The sequence below is a fragment of the Gavialis gangeticus genome, unplaced genomic scaffold (genome assembly GCF_001723915.1).
Source record: "Gavialis gangeticus isolate Ggan-Ray unplaced genomic scaffold, GavGan_comp1, whole genome shotgun sequence".
Lineage (NCBI taxonomy): Eukaryota > Metazoa > Chordata > Crocodylia > Gavialidae > Gavialis > Gavialis gangeticus.
In genome coordinates, this window is record NW_017728992.1 from 98,682,372 (window position 1) to 98,696,333 (window position 13,962).

Below are 13,962 nucleotides of genomic sequence, written 5' to 3' on the forward strand. Positions count from 1 at the left end.
CACAGATCCACACAGGAGACTATATTTGGTGTGCATCATTCCCACAATGCACTGCATAAAGCTTTTCCTGGGTTGACAGTGCACTCAGTGCTGTACAGAATACTTGGGGAGATGCTGAGTGAGATAATCCTTGCATCAGTATACATCTGTAGTGATTCCCCTGCAGTCAGAGGAGAGATGATGGTATAAAATTTGTCTGAAGTCAGAATCAGGCCCACTGCTTCAGAGAAGACAAGCCAATTAAATCAATTAAATACACACATACACACACACACACACACACACATGCACACGCACACACAACCATATCATCCATGCAGTGGAGTCAGAGAAGATTTTGTTGTTTTGGTTTTGTTTATATAAGGATGAGGCTGTAGTATAATGGCATAAATAGTTTACGCTTTAAAAAAACAATGTGGTTTTTATTTCTCCTAAACACAAAACTTGCTTAAAGGACCAGCAGATCTTCTCTCAATTTCACAATTAATTTAGCAGGCCAAAATACTACAGGAATCATTTGAAGCCCAAGTGGAGAGTGAGTGCTAAGTGAAGGATTACTTTACTGAACAAGCAGGCTCTGAACATGTAATAACTATCTTGAACGCTCAGATTAGCTTGATAAGCAATTTCACTGGCCTGGCACCAGTACCTATTTGTATGCTTCTCTAGTGCTAACAGCACTGGGCCTAAAGTAAGGGGAATTCAGATGAAGAGGGAGAAGCAGACTGTATCCCAGAACCCTCTACTAGCAGTATGAGGAGAGAGAGAGGACAAGCTGCAATGTCCCTTAAAAAGTTTTCTCCCCCACTGCATCTGGTCAACCTTTCCTCTGCCATCTCTACCCTTTGTTGACCCTTTAATCAAGTTGCTTCTTGTGAGATGCATCTTGAGAGCCATCTCAACCCTCCAGGGACCACAAAGGCCACATAAGAATGAGGAATGGAGGCTTCTTACTCTTTTCCAATCCTCACTGTACAGCCACATAAGGTTTAGTCATGGCCCAGACCGGATTAATGAGCTATTGTATAGCAAAGAGACACTGTAATCACTTTTAAATTATATATAATCTGCTGGCCTGCCCACAGGAAGGAAGTCATGGATTCTGTTCCATTCCCATGGACAAGTGTCCCCATCATGAACACCAATAACAATCATGACTGAGCCGGTTTATCACTTTCAGTAGAGGTCCAAGCTGGAAAGGCCAATGAACTAAACAGCCCTACAATCGATCACAAGAGCTGGTTTCTCTAGTTCAGTGTTGACACAATTTAGCTGAGCAGTGAAAAGACGCATGCTTTGCCACTGCCTGTAATGGACCTGTTCTGGGATTTAACAGAGGACTCTGGGGGGCGGTGAGCCCAGCACCTTTCACCAGCACTCAACTGACACTTAAAAAAGTTTGCAGGAAGAAGATTATGATTTACATGCATGTCAGAAGTAAATATGTACATATGCATATACATATACACATTAGAGAGAGGTAGTTAGCTGTGCTAGTCAGAAGTCAGGCAGGAGGCAGGGCAGGGTGGCATCTTAGAGTAATTGGTTCAGAGATGCACAAGCTTTTATAGGTTCAAACCAGGAGAAAAATAAGGTCACCAAAACCAATTTGATAGTATTCATTCTTCTGTAAATCAGGAAGCAAGGAGCTGGGAGGGCATCTAGTCATCAGGAGCAGAGCAGGCAGAACACAAAGATGCAGGGCTAAATCCTACCTTGCTTCAAGGGCAGACTGCACTTGGCATGGAAGAGTTCAGTGGAATTTGAGGGAGAAATCCTCTTCACTGGACGGTGATGCTACTCTCAGTACTTTGCTATTCCCAAGCTTCTGTGCACATCTAGACATGCTCCCCACCGTGCAGTTGGTACAGCGCAGTCATTTAGTACTTGCTAAATGACTGAGTCGTACCAACTGCACAGTGGGGCACACATGTATTCTGAACATATGAAATTCAGATCCACACATGCTAAAACCTATGAAATTCAGAGTCAAACTTACTAAAGCAAATACTAAATGTGCAGTTCCTGCTGGTACTGCACAGTCCCAATGGCGCACAGGTCGTTTCTGACCCTACTGCGCAATGGCAGTGGTGCCATGGTTAGTGCCTGCTGATGCTACACGCCATAGCGACAAACTATGTTGCAGTAGCTTGTTGCTATGGTGATGTAGCATCTGGTGTTGATGCACCCTCTGTTGTGCAGGGGAGAGAAACAGAGTGGTTCTTATGGCTCTCTGCAGCATGCAGGGATGGTAACTTCATTATAGGCTTCCCAGATTCACGCAGAACAATAGTTATGATAGGTCTGCAGAAGAGGTGACAGGATTTACTTCAGACACTCCTGCTGGCCAAATCAGGTGACATGGATTGAGGTTTGCTGTTTATTTTTCAGCACTTATGGACTGTCCTCACCTTTGGGGGTTCATACAAGTAGAGAATTAGCTTATTCAACCACTAGCTAATTGGCCTTGTACCAGATACATTTAGCAAATGAGCTGCCCACAGATAGTGAACAGTAATCTGGTGTGCCATGGATAGGTCTGTATAACCAACAGAAGGTCCCTGACATATACAGTAAAAGCTTCATTATTTCATGAGTGGGGTAAGAGGGGTGCTGGTTATCTAAAAACTCTGGTTATCTGGGCTTGCATGCACCACTGCCACATGCAAACTTGACCCCCCCTACATCCGGCTGGCCGGGTGGCGCCTGTGCAGCCCGCAGAGGGCACCCGCTGCCCTCACCCCCCCCAGCCCTACTCAAGAAATACTTGAGTAATTCCAGTTAATAGACTATTCCAGTTAGTAAAATGCCAGTTAACACAGCTTTTACTATACTTCTATACTGCCTTCCAGTCAACTTTCTCAGAATACTTGACCCTGCCCCCCAAACTTTTGTAAGACAGGTGGATACCATCTTCATCTCTAATTCTCAGCTGAAGAACTGGAAGGGGGATATATTTAAACCCCAATCAGTAATATAATAATATAGTTAAATGCATGCTTGAATGATCTGATGGACCAGGAGCTCAGAAGCTTGCTAAAGGTCACCCAGAAAATTTATGGTTGAATGGGGGATATAAGCCATAGTTCCTGTCAGCCAAGCTGAGGCTTTATTTATTAGATAAAGCCTTTTTTCAGTTTTGTATAAAATTTGGATGGAATAAGGCAGGAAGACAGTTGGCCCGACTTGGTGACAGACTGTTGTACATGAAAAGCTTGTGTCAGAGGATTATAAAATTGAGTCCGAAATCATTTGTATCAAGAAAAAAGGAAGCCTGAAGAGTCGGTCTGACATGTGTCTGATGTAAGGGGATGGAAGTGCTCTCAGCAGTTCCTGCACAGTCTGATCATTAAATTTATAAAGCAACAGTCAAAACTGGCTTCCCATCTTGTAGCTGCCTGGGTCTCAGGAAACTTAGAAGTGTATGGGTACCAAGAGACAAATCTTCAGCCCAAGCTTTACTGAACTGCACAAATATCACAAGATACTAATTTATCCCAGTGTGCATTTGGCTACCCATGACAGCCCAGTGCAAACCTTGCCTATCCTTGTTGAAGAGACTAGCAGGGAAGGAGGTGATAGGCAGGGAAGGAGGTACCAAACCCCTTCTAGATTTATTGTCTTCTGCATTTTTCCTTCCAGTTAATCACATATATGGAGATTTCCCAAAATTACCAATCAAGTTGTCTGTCAGAAGTAAAATATATGTGTATGTGTCTGTACATACATACATGCATACATATATATATATATATATATACACACACACACACAGACACACACATTATTCACGTGGCACCTTGGTGCATGTATAAAATGCCCAAAAGTTTAAGGTCTCTACTAAATGTGGAGTCCCTCCACTAGTACAGGGAAGTACCATGAGCAACTATTTGAACTGATTTTTAGTCCACCAGCCCAAGACTTTAATAAAAGTTTCTTGAGGGTGCACTGTAGACACAGCTGGGAGCCCTTTCAAAAGGTGATACTTTAAAAGGCAGCAGCTGGTATGCTCTCTTTGTTGTGTGAATGAGCTGATTCCAGTGCAGCAAACCCACCCCAACTTCAGCACTCCTTCAGCTAGGGTTAAAGTTGGAGCAGGGTTGTTGTATATGAATCAGTCTCAGCTCATTTATGCACAACAGTTAAAACATACCAGCTGCCACCTTTTTGAGACTTCCCTTTTTGAAAGTGCTCCAAGTGCCCATGTGTCCACACCCTAAGGGTAGAGTTAGCCTAGATATGGATCTAGGAAACAGATGAACAGTCTGGGGAAACTTTGATAGGTTATGTAACACAATGGAATCCCTTCAGTATACCCTTGAAGGAGAAATCTTGTGTGAAGGTAAAAGCATCTGACATGGCAACAGGTTGTAAGCGGCTAGTTTAGTTTACATTCTAGCTAGCCTATGTAGGGTATTTCTGCAATGCCTCCAGAGCACACTGCATGCACCAGACCCCAACACTATGTAAAGGAACAGCTGAACTTGGGCCTAGAAGCAAGCTTCAGACAGAGACTTTCTTGGTCTGTACTCAGCACTGATATAAAATAGCTCCATTCCATCCATTTTCAGGTGTAGTGTCTGGAGTTGGTGCCATGCTTTATGTAGCAGTCCTAGGTGTGGTCCAGGGGTATTGAAGACCTGAACAGACAGCTAAAGTGTGGGAATACTATCCTAGGAACAGTATGTGATTAACTCATGGTAAGATTTTATTTTCTGTAACCTTTAAGCACAATCACCCTGTAAAAATCACACTTCTTTCCCTTCTATTTGGTATATTCTGCAGCAGTTGTTAGAAGTAGTGCCTCAGCTTAAAGTAAGCAAAAGAAGCTGGAGATAGAAAATATCTTATCACTATTTCTCACTTGGTTACTCTGTGCATTTGACAGGGCTTTGTGCATGATTATGATCACTGTTTTCCCCAGGGAATCAGCTTCCCTTTTGTTTGTGGATCTTCCACACAAACTACAGGAGAACACATAACAGATCCATATACCTTACTAAGGAGAATCAGGGGTGGGCAGAGCACCAGAAATGACTTTTAACTCTCTTTTCATCCTTAACTGAATAGATTTCAAACTGATGGCCTCCTTGTACCTTTACTGACCATTACAGCCAGTACTGATTATTTTGCTGTTGCTGCTGCTTGCCCAACCCCCAGTTTAGTAAAGCAGTTAAGCACATTAATAAATTTCCCATTGGAACTAGTCATGTGTTCAAAAATATGCATGTGATTAAGTGTTTGCTGGACTGGGGATTAAGCCATTTACTGTAGCATACCAACTTTCACAAACTATTTATGAGCGAAGCAAAACCTACATAGACTCTTTATGTTTTCACAATGACCCAGTGAGACCTTAATTTAATGTTTCCTCTATGCAATGGTACCTCTAACAGCATAACATAACCCTAGAGCCATGCTGCCCTTGGAGCACTGAGTATGATTTCACTGTCCTTGCGTACAACCCAAATCTAGAACTGACTGGCTCTGAGACTAGGGTGTTTCTTCTGGACCCTCTGGATACTGTAACAATAACTTCCTCAACAAAGAAAGCAGTAATCTGTAACTGCAGAAATGTTAATATATTTGCAAAATTCCAAGCACAAGCCACTACAATAGAACGTCAGTTTACAGTTACAGTGTAACAAAACCAAATGTGGCAAGGAAATGAGAAATCTGAGTAACATGGACATCAACAGAGTGTGAGAGAATTTAGTCATGTGAGAGAGTCTGGGGAATCTGGATTTGGAACATGTAAATTATGAGAGAAGTCAGAGAAACAGACATTTCAAATATGATAGTGTTGGGGTTATTTCTTAAGGCGCACACTTCACCCTTATGTCATATGAAATGCCCTGCACTGAAACCATAATGCAGGACTAGGGAAAGGAAGAGGCTCATCAGGTTTCCCGTTAGACCTGTAGGAAGCATCTGACATCAGTAGGTGCCTGGGAAAAGCAACAGACTTGGCTGATCTAGTATAGTTTTGGGAGGAAAAAAGTGCAGCAATTAGTTCTGAAGGAAGGTTACACTGAAGCACAGTATAGGTGTAAACCAACTTGTCAGAGCCCTAGTCTAATCTTGAGGACAGTCAGGCTCAAGGCACAGGAGGAGTAGAGTGGGTCAGTACCTGGTCCTCTCCCTGATGCTTGCTGAAAAGTGTGGAACTCAAATAAATTCCTCTCTACCCCCACACAGATCCTTACCCATTCTCCCTTCTCCTGATCATTTTAGTGCTGAAGTTCGCTACAGGAGGAAATTCAAAAGACCAGGTTCATCTTCATGCAGGAAGGGCACTGGAAAAGGAGGAAGCGTCTTTTTCTATTCTGAGCTGGAGGAGCTGAGAAGGGTTCCAGGTAGATGCACTGTAGTAAGGCTGACTGAGAGAGGGCCAATATAGTTTTGGGGCTTGTACTATGTCTTTGTTCCAGTAAAATCTCTTGTTCAGTGTTAGCAGAGAGCATTTACCATTTTCATATGACACCTAAGTTATAAGAGTATGCGTAATTCTACTGACAGCAGGTACTGTAACATAACACACAAATAGCAAGCATTGTGCTAATGTCAAGGCTGGCATAAGAGCCCAGCTATTGTGAAGAACAGGCTTCACTTCCATACTCTATTCTGTACTACACTAGGTGACTTGTGCATTTAGAGACAGTTGTATTAAAAGAATGTTGAAAACAAGAATGCCTCTGGGAGGTTGTTTCATGGTGAGGCATGCTGATGTTGCAGGGATTTTAAAGTGATTGGATACTCTGAGGTAATGAGTGACTAATTTCCCATTCAGTGAATCCACATATGCTAGGCGTTCATGTTTTGAAAACCAGCCAAAGTAACATTCTTTCAGGCTTAAAGATGATATAAATAAAATGTAACAGAAAGCCCTGATAGCAAAGTTTATCAATGACACATGCTTTGGTTATAATTTACACATGGACACAGCTGGATTTTCCACTTTCTGTTCAATTGACTTTTAAAGAATCTGACCGACTGCCATAAAATCTCTATATTTCCAACCACTGTCAGGCTGAGAGTGCAAAACAAGACACCCCCTTGCACAAACAGCCTGGCATTATCAGTGTTTTTGGTGGCATTTGTATCACAGCAGCTCCCAAGGGGGAAGCAGTGCATCAATGTGCTAGTCCAGTCTTTTGAAAAAGAAAAGCAGCTATAGTGTGAAAGAAAGGGATAAACTATAGCACCCACATGGTCAGAATGACCGTGGACACACAGCTTCTTGGCAACTGCTACTTCTTTGCCCCTTTCTTCCCACAAAATGGATTCTTGGGGCGGATGCCCCCTCTTAGTTACACTACTGCTTTGGGGCATGATGATGCTGAAAAAGAAGAAATCAACTCCAGTAGCTCCAAGACTAATCTGAAAACATGGTTGCATCTAAGAATTCATGGCAACAACTGATTTAAATGTAAAGGAAATAGCTCAAAACTCAAAGTATTGAAATAAGGATTTGTGGTCTAGAAAAAGCCTCTTTGCAGTATGTTATGTTGTTAAATAACCCAGTCAGGAATTGTAAAGGATTCCTGAATAAAATGAGTGTGTTAAAAGGCAAAACTATGTACTTTGTGTACAGAAGGAATGTCTAAAGAAAGATGCGATTTGGAGGAAAATAATATACAAAATACCCAAGATAATTAGAGTTAGGTTTCGCACAAAAACCACAGTGTCTTTATTAAGTTAAAGTTCAAAGGAGACTAATTTAGGGAACCAGATATGTGATAACTTATTGAACTGTATAGATTCCCTAATGTAAGTGTGACTGAAAGGATTTCTGAGACAAAAATAATACATTGTTTTATATCAGGATCAAATAGATATTGTAATACCTAGCTACCAGTTTTGAAATATGAATAAGTTAATACCCAGGTGATGGTGGGAGGTTGACTGAATGCAAAAGGATCTGTTAAAGGTAACAAATACAAGTTATGAATGAGTTTTGTTAATACTCATGTGGAAAATATGTGTATGTTAACAATGAAAAATAAAAAAGCTTTACAAACAGAAGCGATCAAAAGATTAGGAGAGGTCAGAAAGGTTGCACTAAGAAAACGGCAGAAATTATAAATGGAAAAGTTAGGAAAAGATTTCAGCCCAGCAGGAGGAAATGGGAATAGGGAATATAATTCAAATATGCAGTAAGAGGCTCACCAGGAGTGATATTGTTGTTTACTGACAATTTTAAAAAAAGGCTATTCAAATCGCCACCATCCGAGGTTAAATGTTCCCCTGTGTAATGGTCTTGGTTCAATGTAATTTTTATGAAATCAAAGAATCCTAGAAATGTAGAGCTGAAAGGGACCTCAGAGTATCACCTAGTCCAGCCTCCTGCACTGAGGCAGGATGAGTCTATACAAAAGTATATATGGATCTAAATGGCTTTCCAGACAGTCTTCAAAATGTATTATGTTAAATATGATGTAAAATGGCCATACCTCACTTCATAGGCTGTGACATCAGTGAGACATCTGCATATCAGTTAAATGATACTCTTAATCATATACACATCAATTTCTAACACTCTTCTCCGCGTAACAGTTGCCCTGTATGCTGAAAAAGATTTAAACTTGGACAAAGCCAAGAGGATGCTGATCAAATAGTAATATTTTAAAGAAACAACCCACTTCTGTAGCAAGTATCTTCCATGAGAAGTGGTTCACAGATTTCATAGACATTAGGACTGGAAGGGACCTCAGAAGATCATAAAGTCCAGCCCCCTGCCCCAGGGGCAGGAAGTCAGCTGGGGTCACAGGATCCCAGCAAGATAAATATCCAGGTTTCTCTTGAAGGCGTTCAAAGTAGGTGCTTGAACCACCGCCAATGGCAAGCTATTCCAGACCTTGGGGGCTTGGACGTAAAGAAATTCTTCCTTAAGTCCAACCTGAAACAGTCTTGCAGTAATTTATAACCGTTCGACCTCGTCATCCCTTGGGGTGCTCTGGTGAACAGACGTTCCCCCAGATACTGGTGGTCACCCCGATAAACATGTAGGTGGCCATCAGACTGCCCCTGAGCCTGCGCTTTTCCAGGCTAAAGAGCCCCATGGATCTCAGCCTGTCGTCGTAAGGTCTGTTTTTCTAACCTCTGATCATGCGCATGGCTCTTCTCTGGACTCTCTCAAGCTTCTCCACATCCGTTTTGAATTCTTTGATCAGTTGGTTCTTTGATCAGTCCTGATATGTAGAAGCTCAGGTAGAATGAATGATAAATAAGCATTTAAGAAGTATGGCTGGAAGGGACCTCCAGAGGTCATCTAGTCATCTAGTCCAACCCTTGACTGAGGCAGGATCATTTCTATCCACACAATCCTACACAAATCCATAATCTAACCTCTTAATAAAACTACAGTCAACCCTGACACAATGCAAGACATAATACCTCAATCAGCCATAGGTAAAGCTGGGAGACCACAGCAGCCAATGTCCTGCTTTTGTAGAAGGTTGTTAATACACATGCAAGAGATCCCAAGTAGATATAGCTGGCTAAAGAGGAAGGCAAAAATGATGTTCCACCTTAATCTAATTTAACCTGCCAATCCTAACCTGTTCCCCAGCTAAAGCTTCCTAACTAAGGAAAGCGATAACAGGAGCACAGAAAACAATTAGAAATACACTAGGGGTTCTCACCATGACATGCAATGTATCTGGAAAGCATCTCTCTGCTCTATTCATAGGAACATAGGACTGCAAGGGGATTCCTGAGACATTACAGATAACAAAAAGATAGAAAGCAAGATGTTATGAATGAGTATAAATGAGCTGGCTTTTGTATCAACCTGGTTTCTCCCTCCTTACCCTGAATACATTATACAGTGCACTTCACAGTCAGTAACAAACTAAAATGACTGGCAGGACATGTACAGTAGATATATATGGATTTTTCCTGATTTTTGTATGGTATACAAACAAATCAATAATTTAAAAAAAATTGACAGGATTCCATCTCAAAATTTAATACCAATAGGCTATTAAATAGCAAAGGGGTTTGTGCTTCAAGGACTCCAGTTGCCTCAAGCTTGAAAGTCTCCCGTTGGTGCAGCTCCCCATAACTGGGTTGGAAAGCAAGGTAAACTGCTTAAACTAAGCTAATCAGGCAATGTATCCTTCTCACATACTGTTCACTCTAAGCAGATGGATGTGGTAATACCTTTTCTGGGGAAGAAAGTGATTTAAAAAAACAGAGGCCTTTTGAGTAAAGGGGAGAGAGGCAGTGGGATGTGAGAAAGTAGCTCAGACAATGTAATCGTCAACAAACAGAAGTATCAGAGTTTTCTGGAAAACATCAGGAAATTGCAATGGCTCAAAATATACCTGCATTATCTGTATTCATGTTAGCACCAGCTATATAGAAAACTAGTTTGGTTTTGAGAAAGAATTTTTCTATTGATAAATAGCATCTGGTTTAAGTGAAGTCCTTTGTAATTCAAGCTACCCAACCTATTGACATTGGGTAATGTAATATCTGGTCTATCAATGGTCATCTAAACACAGAGATACTCTGGGATACTGCTTATTTAACTATTTGGATCCACCTGGGCTTTTAGCTATTTTCTAAGACAATGATTTTTAAGGGGTTTCATCATATGCCTAAAATGAATTAAGAAAGCAATTATTTCATTGGGCATTATGCATCTAAATACCTTCAAGAATCTGGGCCATTAGTGTTACTGGGGAGATAGGGACATTCTTAACTGAATTAGTTGAAATGTTTTTATTCTAAGAAAGGAATGACCTGATAAATCAAGGCCAAAGGAACAGCTTTACTTAGTAAAGTAATATTTGTGTTAATGGCCAGCTATGAACCATTTTAGTCTTCTGATCTTATTTCTAAAAGCTGTATGCATTTTGAAAGACAAGCATCTTAGTTAATTTTAATGGAACCTGCTTTGCAAAAAAAACCCCAAAAACCAGGAAATTATTTAGCAGTATATGATTTTTTCCTTTGTTTATTGGTTATATACATTCCTTTGTAACCAGTCTCTATGACATACTTTTTGATTATATGACTGTGCTAAGTTAGGACAACAGACTTATGAGCCTTCTTAACTGGCTGGTGATCCTCTTTCCAAGGAGATTCTTGGTTTAATTAACTGACCTTAAGGTCATTTGGGATGAAATTTGATTTGTGCAATAGGCCAAAAAGGCAAACAAGCCACAGTGTCCAAAGGCCTCCCTTCTCTTCCCACCCCCATCCCTGGTCAGCTTGGACTGTGTGGAATGTGGAACCCCCATTTGCATCTGTTACCTCCAGAATTTCATTATTGACATAGCAGGCAGGGAAAAGCAATTAAAAACGATCTTGCTGAACAAGGCCTTGTCTAGACTAAATTATCACGCTGTGATCTTAGCATATATTAGCTCCCCCTAGATTTGAGATCACTGGACTAGTGCAGTGGGCAGCTAACCATTTTGCCAGTCTTTATCCCACAAATTAGTCCTGCATACTCCTTCAGTGCCATCCTGGTCCTCTTTCCCTGCATGATCTGCTGCTGTTTTCTGCTTCCCACTCTATATTCCCTCCTCAATCTGCTCTTCTGCTTCATTCCCTCTTCTCTGCCCTGTCTGCTGCTCTGCTTTCTGCCCTATCTACCACTTTGCTGCTTGTCCCCTCCCTGATTTGCTATGTGCCATGCACAGAGGCTGCCAATGACACTTGTTCCTTGTGCATCACGGAGTGGTCACCCCTGGACTCGTACATGTTAAAGACACTATGGCTTTTCTACTCTGGACTTCTCAATTGTATTTGTTAGCACATGTTGATTAAGCAACACATGCATTATCAGAACACTTTAAATTGGGGCAGACCAATAGCCAATGCAACTGTACCAGGGCCCATGGCCTAAAGGGGGCACATCCTTCTTGATATCCTAAGTATATTCAATTTTGTTCACATCCAGTGCTTGAAACACTTTTGGCACTTGTTGTCTTGCATATTCATAATGTCCTCTTTAAGCCTAGTTTTCAAGAATGATCATCTATCCACCAGTACAATCCACTTCTGCCTGTGGGCAAGCAGCGAGAAGGTTAATGCAGTAGCTGTTGGCTGCACAGCAGGGGGACTTGAGTGAGGAGTGTGATCCTGCCTCTGACCAGCGGGAGCCAGAACCAGTTGTCCCTAGTTGAGTGCGTGCCAGGGCCAGAAATTATTTTGGAATCCACCTTCATTATACCAACTTCATTATACTAACTTGAGTGGAACCTCAAAGACATAAGTGTTCTATAGCCACTTGGATATAATATTAGCCCAGCTGTCAAATTGTTTTCATAGTTTGGATGCAATTGTTACAAAGTTTAATGTAATTCTACTGAAGTCACTTGTGTCAGCAACTGATGCAGAGCTGTAAAGAGAAGCTGAAAAGTTAGTGAAACAATGCAACAGGGACTTTGCTGTTGCCTTGCCTGGACAATTACCTGCATTTAGAGCTTGTTTAAAATAAAAAAAAATCTAAGTTACAGTGAAAGATTTGCTTAAATTCTTGATTGGTAATAATAGCACCTTGTCATCAAGCTTTTCTGAAATATGTACAGTGATTTTGTTTTTAATCACCCCAGTAACAATATCAAACGCTGTACACGCCTTCTTGAAACTCAAAATAATTAACAATTATGTGTGTGGTATATGGAACAAGAAAGACTTTCTGTATTAGCAATATTATCTATTGAAAATGAGAGGGCTAAGAAACTTAACTTAGACTAGAGTATTGTTAACTTAGACCAGAGTATTGATGAATTGGCAGAGAAAACAGCACAAAAAGATTAAATTCTAGTGGTAGTCATGAATGGAAAAGAAATTAAATATTATTGTATTCTTTATTTATTTGTACTTACATGTTATTACTGTGTGTGTACTTGTGTATTTTGTGTCATTTTATTGGTGGCCCAAATATTAAGCTTGCATTGGGGGGCCCATCATTCCCTAGTTCCACTATTGCTTTAAATTGTATTCTAGTCCAGTTCTCAAAGCAAGTGTAAGTGGCAAAATCAGTTCTAAAATAATGAGAATCTCAGGGCCAAATTCAGCATTGCTTGAGTGAAAAGTGGGAATAAAGTGACATCAGATCCAAAAGGTAGGCACTTTGCATCTATGTCATACTACTCCTGTTTTGGAACAGCAATACCTCAAGCTGCCCTTCTTTAATACTTGTATTAATTATCAGTTAGCTGGAAGCTACTCTTTGTCCTCATACATCCAAACATCCAGACTGGGCTTAAAGAGCTGTGTTAAAAAAGAAAAGTTCTTGATTTACTTTGGTAACACAGTTAATGTCCTTCGGGTACTTTTTTTTCCAATAATGTATTTATAGAAATTTAAACCATTTTTTACTGTTCAGAGAGCTCTTTCCTGCTTTACATTCACAAAGTAGGTGGAGAGAAATATAAAGTGGATCATGAAAAAGATTCAGATGAATGAACTAGCATGAATTTACAGGACCCTTATTCTAGTTTAAGTGTAAATGCTCATTAACATATCAAAACAAAAAAAACAATAATAGAAAAAGTCAATAGCAAGGCAAGGCCTTGAAAAAGGCAAACTGCCTTGTGAGTCTGAATAAAAACATTCAATATATCTAGTAAGACTGGTATGTACTGATGAGTCAGTCAAAAGATTAAACTGAAAACATATGAAGTCTATTTTGATGTTCTGAATCTGTTTTTTTCCTAATTGATTTCAATGAGATAGTACACTTAGGCTATATCCAGCAATTTTTAGATAATCTGAAAACAAGAGTTTGATTTATAGGTACAGTGACAAACTTTCAGCTGACAAAATGCCCTTGGGTTTCCCTTACCAGCACATCATCAGTACTGGTAATGGACCAAGACCAAGGGCTAAACTGGTTGAGTTTTAGTCAGTATATTCTTATTTTCTATGTAAACACTGTCCTCTAGTGGTGTAATCATTAACCACAATTGCACAATTAGAGAACATAACACAGAGAATTTA